The 22,751-nt window shown below is 41.7% G+C and overlaps 1 protein-coding gene across 4 annotated transcripts in view; it reads right to left on the bottom strand.

Moving 5' to 3' along the window:
* Nucleotides 1–22,751, bottom strand: part of MARCHF3 (membrane associated ring-CH-type finger 3) — a 140,896-nt gene that overhangs the window by 45,732 nt on the left and 72,413 nt on the right. The window contains exon 1 of one of the 4 annotated variants that reach the window (XM_028145169.2): nucleotides 435–457. The exons of the other annotated variants lie outside the window; for them this stretch is intronic. The gene's annotated coding sequence lies outside the window, so the exon portion shown is untranslated. Of the gene's footprint in view, nucleotides 1–434; nucleotides 458–22,751 lie in introns of those variants that run through there. 4 annotated transcript variants of the gene reach the window in all.

Raw genomic sequence — 22,751 nt, 5'->3', positions numbered from 1 at the left:
CTCTGAGAATAGGAATGCTCTTTGAGGGAACATTTCTTTGGCTTTTCAGGCATGTTATAACCAGACAGTGTGCTGCATGGCTGATGAACTGACTGAGAGTATTCTGCATGTTCAGAGAAAATGAAGGCAGGCAGGGAATCGCATACTGACCTTGCTTTCCAATGAAAATGGAGCAAATGACTAATTCCAAAACCATTAACATGTAAAAGTGGCATATTTCTTCCGAGAACAGGGCACAAAGGCTCTCCAAGGAGATTGCCGGGACATGATTGCCAGCAACATTTACGTTTTCAAAAACACGCCAAGGAGGCTATTCACTAAGAATGTGTAGCAGCAAAGTAGCTGCTTCATTAAACTTAAATAGCCGCGGCAGGGCTGTGCTTACAGACCCACGCTACCAAATTATACATTTCTTTTCTGGATGCTTCACTGACCTCATTATGTAGAGCGAAGAATTTGTCATTTCAAATAAAGTGACCATCCACGTCTTTATAAACATGACGGTCAGGCGCTTGATGAGTCTGCAAGTGAACACTGGCTGGCCCAATGAATTAAAAAAAAACACCCAACAAAACACAACCCACACACAAACTCTGCTCTTGACTGTCTCGTTTATCTCTGCTACGTGCTCACTGTCACACTTACAGAGCAGAATAAGCAGGTGAAATGCCCGTTTCTGAGCATGACGGAGGTTTTGATCTGGGATAATGGCCCTTTCTTGAGGAACGTGTAAACACCCATGATGAACTCTGGGAAGAAAAAAAAAAAAAATCCAGACCAGCACCAGACAAGTTGGATCTGTAGAGAATTACTGTAACACATTCCCAGTGTACTATTTGAAACATATCTAGAGTTATTTTATCACTTTTCATCCAGGTCATTAATTCTGATTCTCAGTCACAGAAATATCAGACTCATCTTTTTTCCCCATTTATAATTACTATATTTTCTTTTCCGCCAGGTACAATCTCTAGTTCTGCTAAAGGCAAATCAAGTAACAATTATTGTATTTACACATACTTTTCCCTCTCAAGCAGTACTCATAAAATTAATTCAGATATTGGAAGCTATCCATTTTTTTCATTTAATTTTAATTATATAGATGAAAATGGCAATTAAAAATCCCACAACAACACCGTATGTTCAAAGACACAGCGACAGCTGAATTACACTTGTAAATAACAACTAGCTCCTACACAGAGCCCTGCTGAGCCCAGGAGCTGGTGGGGGAATGGAGCTGCACGGATGAGTTCCGGGAGCTTGGGAACAATCAGGGCATATCAGAAAAGTTTAAACGTCAAGTTTAAAAAAATAGAGGAGAGCAGGCAAAATAGAATGAAATGTTCATGGCACATTACGTGGAGACGAGAAAAAAACGTGTATTCTTCAAGTGATATTCAGTGTGTCCAGTGCCAACAGCTACCTGTCTAGCATGAGGAAAGGTGTGGAGGGTACGGCCTGCTGACCAGGAGAAATACACAGGACAAAAACATTTCAGCTGCAAATGAGAGCTGAACATGTTTTACGAACTACCAGTTCCTAATTTGTGGTCCGCTTCAGACACATTTTCTACTAGCATTTAAGTGAATGTCCCCTAGTAAGGAAGTTGATTTGGGGTCTAGTCCAAGTTGTATCTCACTCACCTCTGCACAAACAACCCAGTACCAGCAATACAGAATTTCTAATTCTTTTTTAAAAATATAATATATTTTATTGAGTTTTTACAGAGAGGAAGGGAGAGGGATAGAGAGCTAGAAACATCAATCAGCTGCTTCCTGCACACCCCCTACTGGGGATGTGCCCACAACCAAGGTACATGCCCTTGACTGGAATCGAACCTGGAACCCTTCAGTCCGAGGGCCGATGCTCTATCCACTGAGCCAAACCAGTTAGGGCAGAATTGCTAATTCTTAACCCCACCTCACACCATAACTTGGATCGTGAACCAGGATTCCTTGGGGTCTTTCCCCGTCTGCATTTCACCAAGAGCACTCATTAGGAAGTTGAAGCAGGAAGTTGTAGTCTTGCCTTCTCACAGGGCAGTGTCCAAGCTCTGCCTCCCACCAGGCTGGGGACAGGGACCCTCTGCAGTGCTTTCAGGCCTGTGATGTCCCAAGAGACGTTTGGGGGGCGTCACCCTTCATATACTTGCAAGGAAAACCAAAGTTATTCACCTTGCCAAGGAATATTAAGGAAATGCAGAGCAAAGTCTAAAGCTCTTTGGATTTTGCTTTTCAGCCCTGTCGTTGGCATTACAGACTCTCTATCATATGTTTCAATTACTAAAATCTGCCAAACCTCATGTTCTCTCACACGTGGTCTGGAGGCCTGTCAAGAGTCTCTGGAGCTTCTGCATTGCCTTTTCACATCTGTGGTTTGGGATTCAGAGGCCCCTTGGGAGCCTTTGGGGGAGAGGGGACACTGCTCTGGTTTTAGATCACGGAGTCCTGGCTTTGAACGGCCTCCTGGAGCTTATCAGTGGAACAGTTACTTGGCGCTAAGCCTGGTTTCCTCCTGACACCGAGGGTCTGTGGTAGGTATGTGCCTGGCACATGGAGGGCACTTGGTAACCCGCCGTGCTTAAGACTGTAGTGCAGCAGTCATCTCACAACAGCCCAGGCCAGGCTGGGAAAAGAGGCCCTTTCCAGAGCCTATCTCTAGGTCCCCTCACCTAGCCTACCTGTCCACAGTCCTCCTTACTATTCTCCCATCTTCCCAGGCCAAAAATCCCTCGGAGGCAGAACTGCTGACATCTGCTTTGACAGACTTGTATAAACAGGCAAAAAAGCACAGACACAAGCCCCTGGAATTACTTTACTCTGTTCTCTACACACACACACACACACACACACACACACACACACCCCATAGATTCTTTTTTATTGGTTCCCTAAAATATATCCTTTTAAATAATCAAGATACAAACAAGCATAAGAAAAAAGTAACACTTAGTCAAGGACTGAGTTAAATGAGATCACTTTATCTTGAATCTCTTCACCTTTATATATCTCGGATTCTTGAGACCATGAAATTAGTGGGGGAAAGGCCTCTTTCTTACTTCCTGCTTACCTCAAAACAAAGCACCTACTGAATGCAAAGTGCCTACTAATGCCTTCAAAGGTACCACTGAGGTGATATTTTTTCTAAGCACACTCCTCCTTCCTGCACTTGCTCTTTGGGCTGCCTGTCCCAGCTCTTGACTTTGGTCCTGTTCCAGCTCAAGGTGCATCTTGACTTTGGCAATAGCATCAGTCCCTGCATCTTACATGGCTGTCACCTGTTGGAGTGTTGTTGGCTTTGTTTGGGCTTTTTCAGTGGGAGATCCAGCCCACTCTCTCCCCAGTCTTCAGGGGAGCTGAGTGTTCTAGAAATGCCCCAGTGCATCAGCTTACACAGAGGGCTGTCTTCCCACCAGAACTTCCCCTTAAGCTCCTCAACCACATAGAAGAAAGGTCCTGAATCAAATATCTGGTCTGTTCATTTCTTTGTATACCCAGCTTTGCCAAAAACAATGGGTGAAGTTCCTTCACCTGATCCTGCCTGTTTGATAGAACCAAAAATAACTGTATGTTGACACTGAATGAAATTATTATCCAACACAAAACAACCAAATATTATACAGAAGTCTACCTTTAAATTTTTGTCTGATGGTTGTTTTCCTTCAAAACAGACAAAAAAATTACACTGTTTTTTTAATAGTTGCTTAAACATTTGTATTTTTATTGAGCTTTATTTTATTTTAAATTTCTGCCGGGTTATGACAATTAAATAGGAAACCGCAATTAAATAAGAAACTGTGGCATGAAAAATAACACACATCCCATCATCCATCAGGAATGACATCAAGTCCTTTCCATTTTTTCTCATTCAAAAGAGTCCATCACACAAGTGTCAAATATGAGCACTGTCATTTTTTTCTTGGAAGAAGAACGTTAATCCTGGCAGCACATTACAATTCCAGTAAGTGGTTAAAAATTACACTATTAATAGCAATAGTGTGAGTGTGTTTTTCTATCTTCACAGCACTATTAATTTTCTGTTGTCTATGTGCTTAATAAATACAGTGGGTCTTCACTGCCTTCCCGGGTGAAAATTACAGTTATGCCCCCACAGAGCTCACTCATTTGCTTTATGGGCTAAAGATTCTCTAGCATGTCACAAAATAACACAATGTTCCCGCGGACTGTGTTTTATTCTTGAATCTCCAATTTCACTAATAAATGTGAAAAACACATGTAGCCAGATAAGCCCCTGGAGACCAGCCACTGCAGATGCTGAAGAAAGCAAGTTATTTCAGCTCAGATCAGCGTTCGCTTTCACAAATTCTCCTCAATTGCTTGATGTATGGCAATGAAACTGGTTTCCAGTGACTACCCAAAAGATCTAACAAAACTAGTTATTTTTTTAAATAAAAAGGATATTATCAAAAAATTAAGGAAAAGAATCATAAAATTTTAAATACTCAGCTAATGTGACGTTTTCTAGTCACAGCTCCAATAGATCTTCACTATCATCTCTGAGAGAGAACTGTTATTTTTTTCCTTAATATTTTTATCATGAAACATTTCAGAGAGAATATTACAGTAAACCCACATATATTCCATCATTCCCATCTAATAATCAAAATTTTGCCACACTTGTTTCACTCTCTTTTTCTTCCTTTCATCCTATTAAGATTTTTTAAAAAATAATTCTTTGTTGTTGAAAGTATTACATATGTTCCATTTTCCCCCCATTGACCCCCTCCAGCCCACCCCCCCATTACTGCCCCCCCATCTCTACCCCTCCAGGCCTTCAGCACCCTATTGTCTGTGTCCATGGGTTATGAATATATACATACAAGGTCTTTGGTTAATTACCTCCCCCGCCTTCCCTCTGAGATTCCACACTCTGTTCCATGCTTCCATGTCTCTGGAATCCTGTTAACAGTGGTCGGCAAACTCATTAGTCAACAGAGCCAAATATCAACAGTACAACAATTGAAATTTCTTTTGAGAGCCAGATTTTTTAAACTTAAACTTCTAATGCCACTTCTTCAAAAGAGACTCGCCTAGGCCATGGTATTTTGTGGAAGAGCCACACTCAAGGGACCAAAGAGCCACATGTGGCTCACGAGCTGCAGTTTGCCGACCACGGCTATTAAGATTTTTTAAGCAACTCCAAGAAATTATGTCATTTTGCTTCTTTATACTTCAGTATAAATTTCTAAAAAATGGACCTTTCTTATATAACCACAAAGCCATTACCATACCTAATAAACAATAATACCTTGGTATCATTTAATACCCAAAATGTAGTCAAATTTCTCCAACTTGAAAAATAATTTATATTTAGTTTGTTTAAATGATCCAAATAGGGTACAATAGTTGGATGTTCTGTCTCTGAAGTCCCTCTCACTTGCACGCAGCCACCTCCCTCTTTCCCTCATGCATTGTCTCGCTGAATATACTTTTATAGGATTCCTCCATGAGCCCTGTCTCAATAGACACTTTCATAATTTGCCTTCTTTTGTTCTTGTATCCACTGTATTTTCTGGAAACTTATTGATTGGTTTGATTAAGTTCAAGTTTAACTCGTAAGCCATATAGATGGCATTGTGTCCTTTTCATTCATTGTGTACTTTTTTTTCATTACATCATATCGGGAGGCACCTAATGTGTGGGCATCCCACCTTTAGTGGGTTTGGGTGACAGCAGCCTGATTTCTCCGTTGTGAAGTTCCCTATTAACATTTCTAATGGTCCAATCACTGAATCCATTGGTGATAGTGGTTTGACTCAATTATTTCATTTGGAGCCACCAAGTTATGCTTTTCCAATTCTAATTTCCCTTCCACATTTAGTGGCTGGAATTCTCATGTGAAGAACATTCCTTCATTAACCAGTGCAATCTGGCTTTCCTCAAATACAATATGCACAGAAAAGGCAGGACTCATTCTTTCCTTTGCCAATTTTCGAGAGTAAGGAACTGGTGCCTTAGTTTTATCCTACAGGAACTGAGTTGTTTTTGTTGTTGTTTATATTATTCTGGAAGGTCCACTTGTCTTTACTTAAGTAAAATACCTCTGCCCCATTAATAATCCTTCTTCTTGAGCACAGAGAGCTGGATTTGTGATTTAAAGGGGCACACAGTAAGTCAAGGGCATGGTCCCTGCCATCTTGCAGCACTCTCAGTAGAAAAGCCAGATGCTGTTTCCCTCACTTGTTTTGGTGTCTGACTCTCATCTTTATGAGTGATACAGTGTCTCGTTAGGCTGAACACTCCTTCTGCATTTACTGATCCCTTGGGAAAATGAGAACAATTCTAAAATATCATCTCTTTTGCTTATTGTGGCACAGATCATGTGGTGTCACTTGGCCCTGTAGACTTCCACTTTCATATTATTTGTTAGATACATCTGAAGGCACCTCAAGCATGTGTAAGCAGGTGGGCAGAACTACTCTCTTCGGAATGACTAGTTGAGACCACCTGAGCTGTATCAGCTTGAGCTTTGTCCGGGACCCATCAGTGAAGCTGCAGGTGCCATCTGGCATGGCCACACCCTACTCCAGGTGACACATTAACACACTGGGCAAGCTCCCACGGGGGGGACGGATCTTCACGGTGGGTAAAGTCTGCACATGTATGAGAAACAGCTCCCTTTTCTTCTTCTCACTAATAAGGGTGAGAATGTTTGGGCCATTCGTATGTATTCCCCACAGAGGCACTTATAAGTCTTCTTTAACAATGGCTGACAAGTGTCTCTGAGACTGATAGGAATCCAGGGTCTTTCCTTCTTTGCTCTCCTAAGAGCAGAGACATTTTCTGCCCATTATCGCCTCATTTTACTGACAGGCAGCTGTCAGTCAGACATTAAAACAGAGTGATCATGGGAAGATAATATGCAGCCTCTGTCCACACACTTCAAGAGAGAGGCACTCATGAAAAATGTGTATTTTGGGAAACCTAGATGCTTATGTGCCCATCCGCATTTCTAGTCAGCTTGAAATTCAGTGAAGAATCACAAAACAGTGAGAAGAAAAATAACAGAGGGATGGAATCAGGGGATATTCCTAAATGGCCCTGTAGACACGAGTGTGGGGGGTCGCTGCTGTACACAGGAGGGAAATAGGCTGAGAAATGCATGCCAAAACGCATGAGCAGGATGGAAGCAGCTCTTTTCTGGCTTCCCTGGAACTCACCAAGAGCTGCTGAACCAAGGAATAGGTGGGAAACAACTCTATAATGGAGGACTTTCACACATTCAGATACTCTCTTTTGAAACAAAGGTGAAAAGGGAAGTGCACACTTTAAATAAACTAATAAAAGCAATTCAGCGCCCACTGAGAATCCTTTTAGTAAATAGTTCTCTGTCAGAAGTAATAGTGTTACGCAGATAGCTGGACCTCTAGTTATATTTTCAGGTCCTGACCTCTTGGCTAATGAAAATAAAAGCATATCTTTAAACACACACACACACACACACACACACACACACACACACACACACACACCCTATATAATGCCATCTTTTATTTTCAATTCAATAAAACTTCAACTTATTCAACAGATGACTATAATATAATGCCATCTATATGCTAACAATTCGCCATAATTCTTAGCATTCTGGACTCAGTCACAGAGCTTAGGGACTACTAGAGTATGATCCGGACTGCAAACTTCTAATATGAGCACAATAGGGAAGAAAATATGTGCCACCATAACCAGTGGTAATAATCAGCTTGACTACTGATAGAAGCCAGAAGTCACTAGCCTCACCAGTGAAAATGTTACAATTTTCTTTTTAAAAAACAAAGTAGGGGAATGCTATTTACTGCAGTGATTCAGCATGTGAGCGGTGGAAATAACATCTTTGGTTTGAATCCCAGCTTTTCCATCTATCAGTTATGTCTCATCAAGTTGGGGATAAAATGGTGCCCAACCTCCTATTTTAGGATTAAATGAAATAACGTATGTAATGCTAGCATAGACCTTGGCACACAGCAAACACTGCTAGCTGCCATTATTGTGTGAGGGCCACAGCAACTTCAAATATCACAAGGGTACACTATTGCGTTTGATACTTCTATTCAAGCCAAAAGGCATTTATCACAAAACTGACACTACTAGTAATATAGGAGAAGCAGAGTGGAGGAGCAGGAAAAAACATGAGCTTAGGAATCGGGTACATGGCTTTGAATACTAGCTTTTGCCACCAGTTACTCGGGTTCAATCTTGGATAACTAACTTATGTTAATTTGCCCATCTGTAAAAAAGGCAAGTGCCTCCCATATAGAATCATTGTGCAAATTAGCCCAGGTGTCGTGTCCAGTGGGTACCCACTCAGTGGTATCTCTCTTTATTATTAGAATATTATATATGGCTCTGGAGAGGGACAGAGGTGGGCCTGATGAATCCTGCCACTGGATGCTGTGATCCTGAACTGGGGCAGAAGGGCCAGAACTTACTGGAAAAACATTGAGGTGAGACTGAACACAAATACCGGACACACCTAAAACAATTAAGTGTTACTGTAAGGTGACGTGTGCAGAGAATATTACCTTAAAACACAGCATCAATACAATAGAGAATAGAATATTGTCTACCTTAGTTTTTGCTAGAGGGCTAATACGAGGCTCTGAGGAGCCAGGTCGGCCACTATACCTCTGTGACTTTCCCTTTATCCTCCCTGGGTTTGCCCAAGGGCCAGGTACCATTTTAGCCTCAGAATGAGGTAGCGACTCAGAAGCAGGATAGGTACAGATGAATGAATGGTGGCCTTCTTTTCTGGGGAGGATGGTTCTTTGCAGGGGAAAACCAAACTGAGTTTGTAATTCCACTTGCATCTGTTGATGTCAACATTCCCAGAACCAGGCACTCGCTTTATCTTGTTTACACAGCACTCAGCCCAGGGCCCACTTAGATGTTTACCAGGTAGCTTAGGGAGAAATGCATGTTCTTTTAATAAAACAGGGGCATGTGGAAGGGGAAATTTACAACGTTTTGGGTATCTGGGTCATAAGGATCTGAACACTAGAAAGGAGCCGGAATACACTGCATCATGATTTTTATTAAGTTCTCTTTTCTAGGGGATATAAAATATGTCCTGTCTGCTGGAAGAGAAAATGCAACTAAAATTAATCCATGATGACAGCGTGTATGTATGCAAACAAGGCATGCTGACTTCTCCAGCTTGGTCTGTCCATAAATTGGATTCATTTCTTAGGTTTACAAATGATGATCACTGTGGCAAATTCAATAACAGAACTTTCTGCTCTAACCATGGCTTTCTCCTCAGCATCTTTTTAGAGCCCTTAAGTGGTTTTGATGTACAGGAAACTAAAAGCGGGCAGATTAAAAGTTACACAAATAATGAAGATGAGTTCCTAGGCAAATTACCCATTACTGTGGAGGTTTTGAGATATTTTCATTAAAACGAGTAAAAAGGCCATCTTTTTAGATGCTTGTGTATCTACAGATGATTGTAAACTCGTTCTCTTTATTTCTTTCCAGCTCCCATAAGCCTCTTTTATTAGTTTCAAGGAATAAAGCTCCAATCTGCTTCAATAAACTGTATTATTTTTTAACTACAAAACCATACACAGTTTCTTTACATGAGCAATCTTCTTTAATGGCAATGCAGTCATTGGGAAAACTGCATTAAAAGGTATACTTTATAGACTTTCCTTCTACCTTCTAGCCCTCTCTATTCAGAAAAACCCCACAATATTATTAAGACCATTGCTTTTTCACAAGTGCCTGGCATATAATTAGCACTTAAAAATATTTGTTGACTCATTGAATAAATAAATGAATTCACTATCTTGACATCAAATTCTGGATCCAGGTTTAAAGTCACCCAATCATAGGACTGACACAGACTTCCCACTTAGATACACACTACCCTCTATATGACTTACCTACCTTCTAAGCAGTCTAGTATCCCTTCTATTTGATGGTTGTCTATATATTTTTTCCTTGAATTTGAATAATCTTTATGTTTACTACCAAACTTGAAATCAGGCAATCCCATCTATAGATCGTTTAGGAAAATTAACAGGCAGACCATGATTTTGAACTCTTAACCTAGAAATGGCTTGCAATTATCTCTCGTACAAAGAATTTCTAATTCCCCTCCCTATTCACCCATATGCACTGAGTATCCTTAAATTGACATGGAGAGTATTGTTTAAAAAAATGAAAGTACGAATAAATGTATGACTAAATGACTGAATAGGTAGATAAAGATTCAAAATACTCCAGAGGTAAAACAATTCCCATTTTCCCATCAATCCAAGACACTTTGGAAGTGCAGGAAAGGAGAAGCTCAGGCTCAAAGGTCTTCTCAGCCTGTGTACGCAGGCCCAGGTTCCTGATTTGCTGTGTGAGGCAGAAGCATGGTGGAAGCTCATGTTTCTGGCACCCAGATTTGGAAATCATGAATAGATTTTTCCCATTCAAGATAAAATGGCTGGTTCGAGTTGAAATGGTACCATTACTTCCATACCCAGAAAACTATTAGGTGATTGAACTCTTATGAGCTACTGTTGCAATCTTTTTTTTTTTTTTTTAAATTTTAACTTAACCCTGCATTCCTGGAGTAAATCTTTCTTTCTTTCTTTCTTTCTTTCTTTCTTTCTTTCTTTCTTTCTTTCTTTCTTTCTTTCTTTCTTTCTTTCTTTCTTTCTCTTCCTTCCTTCCTTCCTTCCTTCCTTCCTTCCTTCCTTCCTTCCTTCCTTCCTTCCTTCCTTCCTTCCTCTCTCTCTCTCTCTCTCTCTCTCTCTCTCTCTCTCTCTCTCTCTCTCTCTCTCTCTCTCTTTTTCTTTCTCTCCCCCCTCCTTCCTTATTGTTAATCCTCACCTGAGGATATTTTTTCATTGATTTTTCGGAAGAATGGAAGACAGAGGGAAAGACAGAGAGAAACATCGATGTGGACCGGGAAGGAGCCTGCAACCAAGGCATGTGCCCTTGACTGGAATCGAACCTGAGATCCTTTGGTCCACAGGCCAATGCTCTATCCACTGAGCCAAACTGGCTAGGGCATAGCGTATCTGCATGTTGAGGAGTCTTGTCCATTCTGTTTCTGATTGATATCAACTTGCAAAATCACCAGAAACATCTACTATTGTAAAGAAACAAATGATTTTTGTTGTAGTGAATGGTTGGGATAGACAGGCAGGCAAAGGTGACATAAGAATGTAGGGTGTGATAGTTAATTTTATGTGCCAACTTGACAGGCCACAGGGTGCCCAGATATTTGGTCAAATACTATCTTGATGTTTCTGTGAGGGTATTTTTGGAAAAGTTTAACATTTAAATTGAGAGACTGAGTAAACAGATTATTCTTAATGTGGGAGGGCCTCATCCAATCAATTGGAGGCAAAAGGCAGACTCTCTCCTAAAGAAGAGGGAATTCCTCCTGCCTGACAGCCATTCAGCTGGGACATCAGTATTTCAGATTCAAACGGAAACACTGGCTTTCCTTTGGCCTCAAACCTGCCGGCCTATGGCCGGGAATGTAGACCATCAGCTCTCCTGAGTCTCCAGCTTGCCAACTCACCCTGCAGCTCTTGGAACTTGTCAGCCTCTATTATCACATAAGCCAATTCCTTACAATAAATATCATCCTATCTATCTATCTATCTATCTATCTATCTATCATCATCTATTTCTCTGAAGAATGCTTACTAATACAGCAGAAACAACCAAAAATCTGATAATCTAAAAAGCATATAAATATATACATATACCTATACCTATACATATACATACATATATACCTATACATATACATATACATATACATTTTGAAAAATCCATAAAGTAAAACTTAAGCAAATTCTCAATTACCTTCTTGGTGATGCTCAGGCTATGTATGATCCCTGATCACACATTAGGAGTGTGGATGACTGGGGTGTGCTAGGCGGAGATGACACAGGCTGTTCTCAGCATGGGTGATGAGCCCTCACACATACTGAAAAGCAATCTGGTGGTATGTACTAAAAGCTTCAAAATGGTTGTGCCTTTCCTTTTAGGGATCTATTTTTAGGATATAATGTTTGAGCCTTTCCTTTAAGGAATATATTTTAGGGACATAATCAGAAATGCAGTGTTTCTTTCTAGTAGCACAAGACAATTGTCCAACAGTTGGGGAAAGGTTATAGTACATCCATAAAATGGATCATAACATTACTTTTATAATAGATGTTTAATGGCACTGGAAAATAAAATGTAAAGCTATGTGAAAAGAAGTAGGATATATGAGTATTTATGTCTATAATTTCAACCTCCAAAGAGAAAGATGGTGTACCCACATGTAAATAGTGGTTCTCTCTGGGTAATAAGTGATTCTTATTTTACTTTTATTGTTTATGTTTTTAGTATTTTAAAAATTTTCTAAAATAAAAAATATTTTTATCATATCTAGAAAAAAAAGGAACAATAAACATTGTATAACTCTAAGAGGGAAAGCATATTAAATCAACTTCTTAGACAACCAACCAAACCAGAGCAAGCCTACCAAAATTCAAAAAAGCACATCATCATAAATAATTTAAAAAGGTAAGCAAGCGGACTTCCTTTATCCCATAGATGCAGACATGACATTACAGATATCCAGGGAAGGAAGTCAGCAAACCCTCTCCAAGGCACCTGCTCCAGGGAGTATCTGGTTTTGTGGGAAGACTCAGGTTAGTGAGTGGATCCTCCGGCAGCTTCTCTACCCACAGATGGCAGCCACAGATGTCAATGTGGAGAGACAAAATGACCCAGGTGGAATACTACTCTCTCTCTCTTTTCCCCCATATAAATATAATGTGCCTAAATTAACATTTGACTGGCTTTTTTCTTTTTAACCAAGAACATACTAATTTCCATTAAAAATCCATATACTTAATGTGAATCATATCCTTGCTACAAGGCAAATCTATAAACAGGAGCTGTAATAATCAGCCTGTTTGGGATTTATATAACCAAATTGCCTGGCTCTCAACTGTACATTTAACCATGTGACCTTACGAGAATGGGTAAATATTTTCACTTCTGTTTCATAAATGAGGAAATCAAAAGAAAGGAATTTTATGATTTTTCTCAGCATCCTCAAGCCAGTGGAAGAACCTGATAACTGCATTTTTGACTCGAATTTCTGTGCTTTGCTACCACTTTTATTATTAATACTGATTAAGTGCACATATGATGCAAGGTGCCGTTAGTCATTCTGGTTGGGGTGAAGTGAGGTGAGACAGAAGAGTAGGGCAAGGGGAATAAAAAGTGAAAACCTTTCTCCCCCAAAGTTAACGAAGTAGGTGATTTCTCCAGTGCTAACAAGCATACTCCCCAAAACTCCTGAGTTTCCTAATAACGCTGAGTAGAATTGAATGCTTAAAGAAAAAGCACATATTCTTTTGATAAGACTCAAGTTTTGAAACAGGAAGAATTCTTGGTATTGAATGATTTGGCAAGACACTGTAATAGCTGCAAGATTTCCTGGTTAAATTCCACAATATATAGTTTCAGCAGCTCTCACTGACATTGATGAGTACTTTAGATTTTTTCAATCCACATTTTACTAATTTAGAGGAGAGCAGAACATACTTCTCAGCTCTGTTGATCTGATTCTTAGAATTTAATCACCTTCCTTAGTATTTGTAAAGTCTCACACTGTGGATGAAACTTCTCTTTATATGTGTGAGTCATCACACATTTTTCTAGGCATCACAACTCCTCTATTTCCCATCCTGTGCAATGATTTAATTTTTCCCCATGGCACTTTAGAAATGTAGACAATAAAGTTCTGTGAGCTGTCCTACTGAATTACAGGAAATTAGAATCTGGTTTGAGGGAAATAACTTCACATGTGCATTACAATAAAGAAAATGCAATATTTTCTCAGTTTTGCAGAGGCCAAAATAAATAATGCTCCTTATTTCTTACAAACACCAGGAAAAACCATGCAGTGACTAGGTATTTTGGGAGTGGGGAAGTTGATTGTCCTTTTACTGAAAGGAAGTGAATTTTGTGTATATAGTAGTCACTAAAGCTGTGGAAAATGTTAAACTACAAGTTCACAAAATCTTTTTCTAAGAAAATCTAACCTTAGAAAGGTTGCCAGAGGTTTCTTCCTTTTTGGATAGTGTCTAATAACAACACATGCACAAATCCCTGTTAGTATCCAATTCTACAACAAATATAACCTTACGCTAGCATTAATGATAGCAGATGACCCTCAACTTAAACACTATTTTTATTATATCTTCTTTGACAACTCCATACCCTTGGGTATGCCTTCCCTGTAGGAAAAGGTTAGGATTAGAGTTTCACCCACATAATCTCCTACTGCGTGCCCTTTCCTCCTCATGTGAAAGGAAGGTTTCGCTAAGTGGTAAAAATTGTCTGGTCAGGGTAGATGAAAGTTCTCAGGAGTGGTTGGAATGGGAGAACACTTATTAATACTCCCCTGGCTGCAGTCCATTCTACATTTCCTTCTTATCTCTTACCCCTTCCTATATTATCTATGCTGGGTGATCAACCTCAGTATGATTCCTTCTGGAACATGGTACGGTGTTAATAAATAAAATAGAGAACTGTGATTATATTGGGAGAACTGGAAGAAATTCTTATTAGTGCTTTGAAAATAATTGTAATTATGAAAAATACCGTAGTTGTAAATTTAATAGGCAGAGATGCTTCCGGACTAAATGTATTTAAGCCACAAATCTAAGACTTTAATAGAAAGGCAATCCAAATACAGCTGATTCTTGTTATGTGAGGTGGCCATGTCCTACAAATTGCCGTGAACACTGAGTTAGGGAATTCTGAACCGTCACTCCTACTGTAAACGTAGGGTTAGGTTCTTGCAAGCCTCTGGTCACATTTTCATCAAATGATCAACACATAACCTTGTTTTATGTGTGTTTCTGTTTAGAGATACCTTATTTAATGTGTAGTTGACTCACTACCATTGAACTCAGGGCCAACAATTCTATAACTTATGCCTGACTGAAACTTACCTAACAATTTCTTATACAAGGTAGATAATGAAACTTATCTAACTTATATTTTCTCCATAAGGCACAGCACCGCCTTCTGGTGCTTAGGAACACTAAACAGCACTTCAGCACTATGCTTGGGGTCATTTTAAAGAGCAAAATTACCAACAACACCCACAAAAATATTGTGGAGAAGACACTGGTTTACATCATGAGAGTAGAGTTCGGCCTGTGCTGGAAATGTGTGTGTTGGGACGCTGAAATTTTTCACACTCTGTGCATGTCTGCATATTACCATGAAAGTACCACAGGTATTGATTTTTGATTTACAGATAAATTTCAGCAAGTACTTGAATTCTCAGATATGAAATCCACAAATAATAAGGACTGAACATAGAAATTCTCTCTCTTATCCAATAGCAGACCGTGCTTTATCTCCTTTTCTCTTAAACATTGATACAGCCTCAACGAAAGTAATCTCCCATGCTAAACAGTGAGACATATTTTCACTGCAACAGTAGTGCAGCTGTGTATTATTTATTTTGCTTGTGTGTGTGTGTTTTTAAGTAAATGGGTGCTAAAAGCTTTGATTTAAAAAAATAAATGAACGTTACTAAGGGTAGTGGAAAATGTTAAACTATAAGTTCACAAAAATCTCCTCCAATTATTTGTTTTAGAAAGGAAATAGAGAAAATGTTGTGAACAGATACAGAAGTTAATTTTTATAATTCCGGTAAAACTTCCATTAGTGCACTATACTCCCCCTGGTTCAGAAAAGGTATGTTTGGAATTTGGTAGAAGAACGGTGAGCAATTACTAAGCACTCTGGAAAGGGAGGGATGCTGAGCTGAATATGTGAAAATATGAGGCCTCTGTCTCCTTAAGCCCTTTTGTGCTGAACTGCATTTCAGGAGCTTTCTAACCACTGCAGGTAAGATTAGAAGTTCAAACCTATTTTTTAAAAATTGTTGTCATCTCTAAAATGTAGAGAAAAATCTTGACTCCATCTATCCAACAAGGAGGAGTAATAAGTAGGGAAAAAACCTAGGCAGGAAAATTCACACTTGTTAGAAACAGTTTTCTGAATCATACTTAGGTTTTCAAAACTTAAGCCAAGTCATGTGTTACATGTGATAACATAGTCCCATGGAGTAGAATCTGAATAAGACAGGACTGAGTTGCATCTAGGTCTAGGACAACATTAAAGTAAGACTCTGGCAGAGTCACGGTTTGCATTTGGGCCCTGACCCCAGGAAAGCACATCTGCAGATTCAAACAACTGCAGACAGGAAATATTTATATATATAAAACCCTAATATGCAAATAGACCGAATGGCAGAACAACCGAACAACCAAACAACCAGTTGCTATGATGTGTGCTGACCACCAGGGGGCACGCACGGAACATGGCGGGTGTCAGCAGCAGGCGGCAGAGTGTGGAACATGGCAGGCATTGGCTGTGGCGGGATGGTGGAGCAGGTGAGCAGGGGTGCCAGACCACGGTGGGGTGCCAGTCACTGTCATCAGGGTAAGCCTCTGGTGGTTACTGAAAATTCTTTGCTCCCACACACTGCAGTCCTGCTGGGCACTTGCACCTGCTGCTGGAGCCTGGCACCAGCCCAATCACTCAGCGCCCTCAACAGGTTCGAGCAGTGGCTGCCGGCCCCAATCACCCCTCAGGGCTTCTCCACCTCCCCATGCTCCTGAGGGGCGATCGGGACCAGCAGCTGCCTCTTGCACCCACTGCCAGCAATGGCCCTGCTCATACCCACTGCTGGTGCCGGCCCCACTCGCAACTGCAGCTGGCACTGGATCTGCTACTCACACCTGCTGCCAGTGCCCAGCACCAGTCCCAATTGCTCAGCATCGTCAGCAGGTGTGAATGGCAGCTGCTGGCCCTGATTACCCCTGAGGGCTTCTCCACCTCCCCCTGCTCCTGAGGGGCGATCAGGGCAGCAGCTGCTGCTTGCACCCGCTGACGGTGCCAGCCCCGCTCACACCTGCTACTGGCGCTGGCCCCAATTGCTCCGCACCATCAGCGGTGCGAGTGGGGCCAGTGCTGTCAGCATGTGGGAGAGGCGGTGGTGGGAACAGGGCTGCCAGCAGACAGGGGACCAAGGGCCGCAGTGGAAAGGGCTGGGCAGGGGGTGGAGGATGGGCCGAGACCCGCCCCTGTGCCCACCCCAGCTTCGCGGCCCACAGTTTCTTTCAAGAAGCACGAATTCATGCACTGGGCCCCTAATATATACATAAAAAGTTATGTTGTTCCCCTAGCTGGTTTGGCTCAGTGGATAGAGCATCGGCTTGTGGACTGAAGGGTCCTGGGTTCGATTCCAGTCAAGGGCACATGCCTGGGTTGTGGGCTCGATCTCCAGTGGGGGGCATGCAGGAGGCAGCCGATCAATGATTCTCTCTCATCACTGATGTTTCAATCTCTCTCTCCCTCTCCCTTCCTCTTTGAAATCAATAAAAATATTTTTAAAAAGTTATGTTGTTGCGGACAGTTACGATGTAGTTAGGCCTATGATGGTTGCATCTGTACTGAACATGTACAGAATTTTTTTCTTGTCATTATTGCCTAAAAAATATAGTATAACAACTATTTATATAGCGTTTATATTGTATAAGGTATTATAAGTAATTTAAAGACGATTTAAAGTACACAGGAGGACGTGCAAAGGTTATATGCAAATGCTACTCCATTTTATATAACAGACTTGAGCATTGTGCATTTTAGCATCTTAGGGGGTCCTGGAACCAATCCCCCAAGGATACAGAGGGACAACTATACTAAAGGTTCTTGCCATTAATGGCTCTGTCGCTCACTTGGTATTATTTTCCCAAGATACTATGCTCCATGTGCACCTAGGTACACAACCATCACGAGGCTTGGAAAGTCTCCACCCTTTCCTGCACCATTACCCTCCCTGCTTTAATTCCTGCATATGCCCAAATATCTGCTTTCACACCACGCATATTATGGCGATATGCAAGCAATGTGAATAGAAAAGGAACGTGGGGCTAGACTTCAAGAAACCGTGGTTCTAGTTCAGGTGTGAACTCTGTGACCCTGTAAAGATCACTTCACCGCTGGGAGACACAGTTTCTTCATCTACTAAATAACATTTATCCTTATAACATTTTTGCAAAAATAATCATATGACACAATGTATGTGGAAGCATTTTATAATCTAAAAGGAAGGGGTGATTGTGGATGATTATTTTTATTACACACAGCCTTTAACCTTTCCTCTCCAATTCTTTCCTTACTCATTGTGAAGAAAGCAACACGTTTGATAAACTTCGTATTTCTCAGAATTCGAGGCTCTTTTCTTGCCTGTCACTTCCTTCCTTTTTTTTTTTTATTCACTGAGGAGATAGATATACAATGGCCAGCAAGACAAAGATGATCCTTCCCCTTCCCCAGATCAGAGAAGATAAGACAGAAACCCACTGGTGTGCTAGAGCCAGCTTGTACCATCTCGTCAATTTCTTTCCAACTTCATGTTTAGTGAAGCCGTATCGATGGCTTGATATTGGCAACAGCTGGAAGTATTTCACGCTATGAAAACTACAGATCACTCCTCCCCACCTCCCCTTTTCCTCAGAGAACTGGTTGTTGAACATTTACCAGCACACCTTAGGATAGAGAGCAAAATGATTAAATGGCACAGGTGCTAGAATGGGGATAGAAAGGACTAGTCTGGGAGCCTAGAGGGAGGCACTTACCCTGGTTGTGGGGAGTGGGCAGAGGCATTTAGAGAAGGTGTCCTGGAGAAATGAGTTTAAGCTGAGACCTAAATAATGAGAGGAGCTAGCCAGGCTCGGGGGAGGGAGAAGAGAGTTCCTGGGAGAGGTAACAACGTGTGCAAAGACTCAGGGTGTTAGAACAGCTGAAGGAAGTTCCTTCAAGGCTGCAGTGCAATGTGGGAGGGAGGAGAGAAGAAAGGAGCTGGAGAGGTAAGAGTTTAACTTGACCCTGGCGGCAATGGGTGGCTACCAGTGGGTTTTGAGCAGGTAGGGCCAGGGTTATGGGTGTGGGGTTCAGAGTCAGAGAGGTGGCATTTGAATTCTGGCTCTGCCACCTGGGGACCTCAGACACGCTTCTTACTTCAGTTGAGTCTCACCTGTAAAAAAAGGGTCGTTGTAGTACTCAGACCTTCTGGGGTGGCTGTGCAGCTGCAGGTCAAGTGCTCAGAGTTGCTTGGTGGCAACTACCCACGGAGCAGATGCACACCTTCATTAGGAGAGGGGCTGTTTCTACGGCCCCTTCCCACCTTAGAACAGCACGACTTTGCTAGTTTTTGATACTCTGGGTGGTGGTGCATTAGTAGGTTGTGAAATCAATTTAGTAAGTCTCAAGTAGTACTAAAAAAATAACAATTAAAAAAAGGAAATTAAAAAGATATAGAATTCAATGAAACTGGATTAAAAAACCCCAGCATCATAGTCCATTGTACGTTGCCAGGTAAGTTTTGTTTTGGGTTTGTGTGTACGGGATGGCCATGTGAAATTTATTCCTGCAGGCTGCAGTTAAAAGTGTGGCATCCCCTGCTTCAGCTTCAAGGGGAAGCTTCCTGAGAGCTTTGGGGGCTGCAAGAATGGGGAGGGGACAGGCCTGGCCACCAGCATCGCTGTCTCCTACTGCAGGAGGGGGAAATGTCTCCGTTAGGGATTTATTCCCCGGGGTTTCCAAGGCTATTTAGCTTCTAATAAACTATGATGCTCCTTGTTTAGCAGCCAGGGTAATGGACAGTCCATGGAAGTGACCAAAAGCCAAAGGCCAGGAAGGGAGTGTATGTGACTGGGCGGGAAGGGGTACTAAGAACCTTCAACTGCCCTGTTGTTACTAAGCTCAGTTCTGACTATGAGTCAAACTCGGTAACTAAAACTGTCCAAGGCAAGTCGCTGCCCAGTCCGTGACTTGGTGCACGAGGGAACCGAGTAGTAATTGACATTTAGTTTGGTGTACCCCAGAAAGAGAACTGTGTATGTGAATACATTTTAGAATAATTTATTTTCAACATTTGTCAAAACATATCCAATTTGCCCTTTGGAGTTGCAAAAACCATTTGGCATTTCTTTTTCCTTGGAAATTAAAAAAAAAGAAAAAAAAAGGAAAGCAATGGCAGATGCCTGGTCAGTGTTTGGGAGGAAAAAAAAACAAGCACCACGTCACGTGATGATTTAGTTTCCTTAAGTCTCCACAGGCTCATTCCCCAGGCATATGAAATTGGCACTAGATTATCTGCCGACATTTATTGACAAAGAAATTAATCTTCCTCAATGATGTTTTTAAAAGCCCATTCTTTACAGGAAGTTGCAGCAGAACATCAGGGCTCATTCACTTTCTCTTTTCCTCTTTCCCCTCCTGACAAAAGTGGCTAAAAAAGAACCTCGTAAGCCCTTGATTCCACTGAGGAAGGTGAGGGACCAAAAGAATAAAAGAACATCCTCTCCCCTGTGCAGGTTATCACATGCTCAGGTCAGGCAGTCCTGAAATCACAGCCACTAGGAGACCACCTCTCATGTGGGTTTGGGAGGGTGTGTGTGTGTGTGTGTGTTTGTATGGAGGGTCGGGGGGGGGGGGTGAGCAGCCAGTGTAAGAACAGATATACCCTAAACATGACAACTGTGTATACAGTCAGAGAAGACATCCCTATCAATGACCTGCAGTAACCCACTGCTTGACTTAACTGCGTTTTCCTTTCATTCTCACTCATCAAAATCATTTTTAGTGGAGGGAGAGAGCAATAAACACTTCCTACATCAATAAGACAGTGCCGAGCCAGGAACAGCCCACTTTCATTCCCCAAACACAACTGAGAGCCCCTCTCCCCTGACCCTGGGTGGGCACTGCAAGGCTCTGCCGCTGTCTTCAGTAGGACTGCCCAGTTTCTCACGCAATCTAGTAATAATTAAGCACCCACTATGTGCACCAGACAAGTGCTTGTGCAGAAACACACAAAGGAACAGAGAAAATGTTGCCCCTGATAACCTCCATGCTCCTCGAAGAAACAATACGTTGGATAAAAGAACACATGAGAGAATGAAGAGTTGAAAGCAGCCTAGAGTTGTGCCTCTGGAGCTTTTCTGTTTCCCTGGAATCTGCCTCATGAGTTTTGGGCTAGTTCAATGGGGGTTATTTCTTAAGTGTCCATGGATTTTATCCTGTCTGTGTCACCTGTGACACAGGCCAGCAGCCTGGACCTTGGTGACTGTTATGAAAAGACTCGGGCACACAAAGGGATATAGAGACTAAAGGGAACTCAGAAATGTGGATGGAGCCTTTGTGTGTCAGTGCTGATGTGATGGTGATATCTGTGTCTGGCCAAGCAGGCGGAGGGAGGTGTCAGGGTGAGGGCAGGCTTCTTGGATAGGCAGCATTTATCGAAGCGTTTTTGTGGATGTGCACCTTTGTTGGTTTGCAGACATGGAGTTCGGAAGGCATACAAGGGAGAGTGAGTAGAGAGGAGGGAGGACTTCCCCCAGCATGAAGAAAAATCTTCCTTGGTAACCAGGAAAAGCTTATAATACCAGCATCAAACAGTTCTTTCTTTTGAATGAAATTTTAGCTTGATTAAAAGGAAATCCCAGTGGAGGAAATACCTTAAAAGACAATGTTTAGGAGGCAAACACAGTTATAAATTCATTCAAATCTAAATGTCAACTCTTTCATGTACATATGTTGAAGAAAACAAGGCACCAAACAGCTAATAAATTATATGAAATCTCAATTTAATCCTCTCTGAATGTTTTAATTATCCTGATTTAATTATCCAAAGTGGACATGCAGATGGCCAAGAGACATATGAAAAAATGCTCAAAGTCACTGATCATCAGAGAGATGCAAATTAAAATGACAATGAGGTATCACCTCACATCTGTCAGAATGGCTACCATCAACAAATCAACTAATGACAAGTGCTGGCGAGAATGTGAAGAAAAGGGAACCCTAGTACACCGCTGATGGGAATGTAGACTGGTGTAGCCATTATGGAAAACAGTATGGAGTTTCCTCAAAAAATTAAATATGGAACTGCTATTTGACTCACTGATTCCACTTCTAGGAATATATCCTAAGAAACCCCAAATGCCAATTAGGAAGAATGTATGCACCCATATGTTCATAGCAGCACAATTTACAATAGTTAAGATCTGGAAACAGCCCAACTACCCATCAGCAAATTAGTGGGAAAAAAGCTGTGGTATATTTATACCATGGAATACAATGTAGCAGTAAAAAAGAAAGATATCTTACCCTTTGAGACAGCATGGAGGGACCTGGAGAGTATTATGCTAAGCAAAATAAGCCAGTAAGATAAAGACAATTATCACATGATCTCACTAATATGTGGAATCTAGTGAACAAAATAAACTTATGAACAAAACAGATCCAGAGACATATAAGCATGAAACAGACTTTCAAATCTCAGAAGGAAGGTGGGGAAGAGAGGATATGTGGAAAGAGATCAACCAAAGAACTTATATGCTTACTAGAGGGGGGGGGGTCCATCAGCCCGGCCTGCCCCCTCTCACAGTCTGGGAGCCCTCAGGGGCGGGAGGTGACCCGGCGATCAGGGGAAGGAGATGCCCCATCACATCTCTGCTGCTGCAACTGGCAGCAGCACAAGCCTCAGCCAGCCCTGGTTACCTGAGCCTCGGGTGGCCCTGGGCGGCTGGGGAGCCACCATCCGAGGCTTGCCTGTGCCTGGGGCTGGCCCTGGGTGGCTGGGGGTCTGAGGGAACTGGGCACCACCATCTTGTGGCTATGGGCACTGCCATC

Source organism: Eptesicus fuscus, chromosome 4, assembly GCF_027574615.1.
Source record: "Eptesicus fuscus isolate TK198812 chromosome 4, DD_ASM_mEF_20220401, whole genome shotgun sequence".
NCBI classification, from domain to species: Eukaryota; Metazoa; Chordata; class Mammalia; order Chiroptera; family Vespertilionidae; genus Eptesicus; species Eptesicus fuscus.
This window is presented reverse-complemented; position numbering and strand designations above follow the sequence as displayed.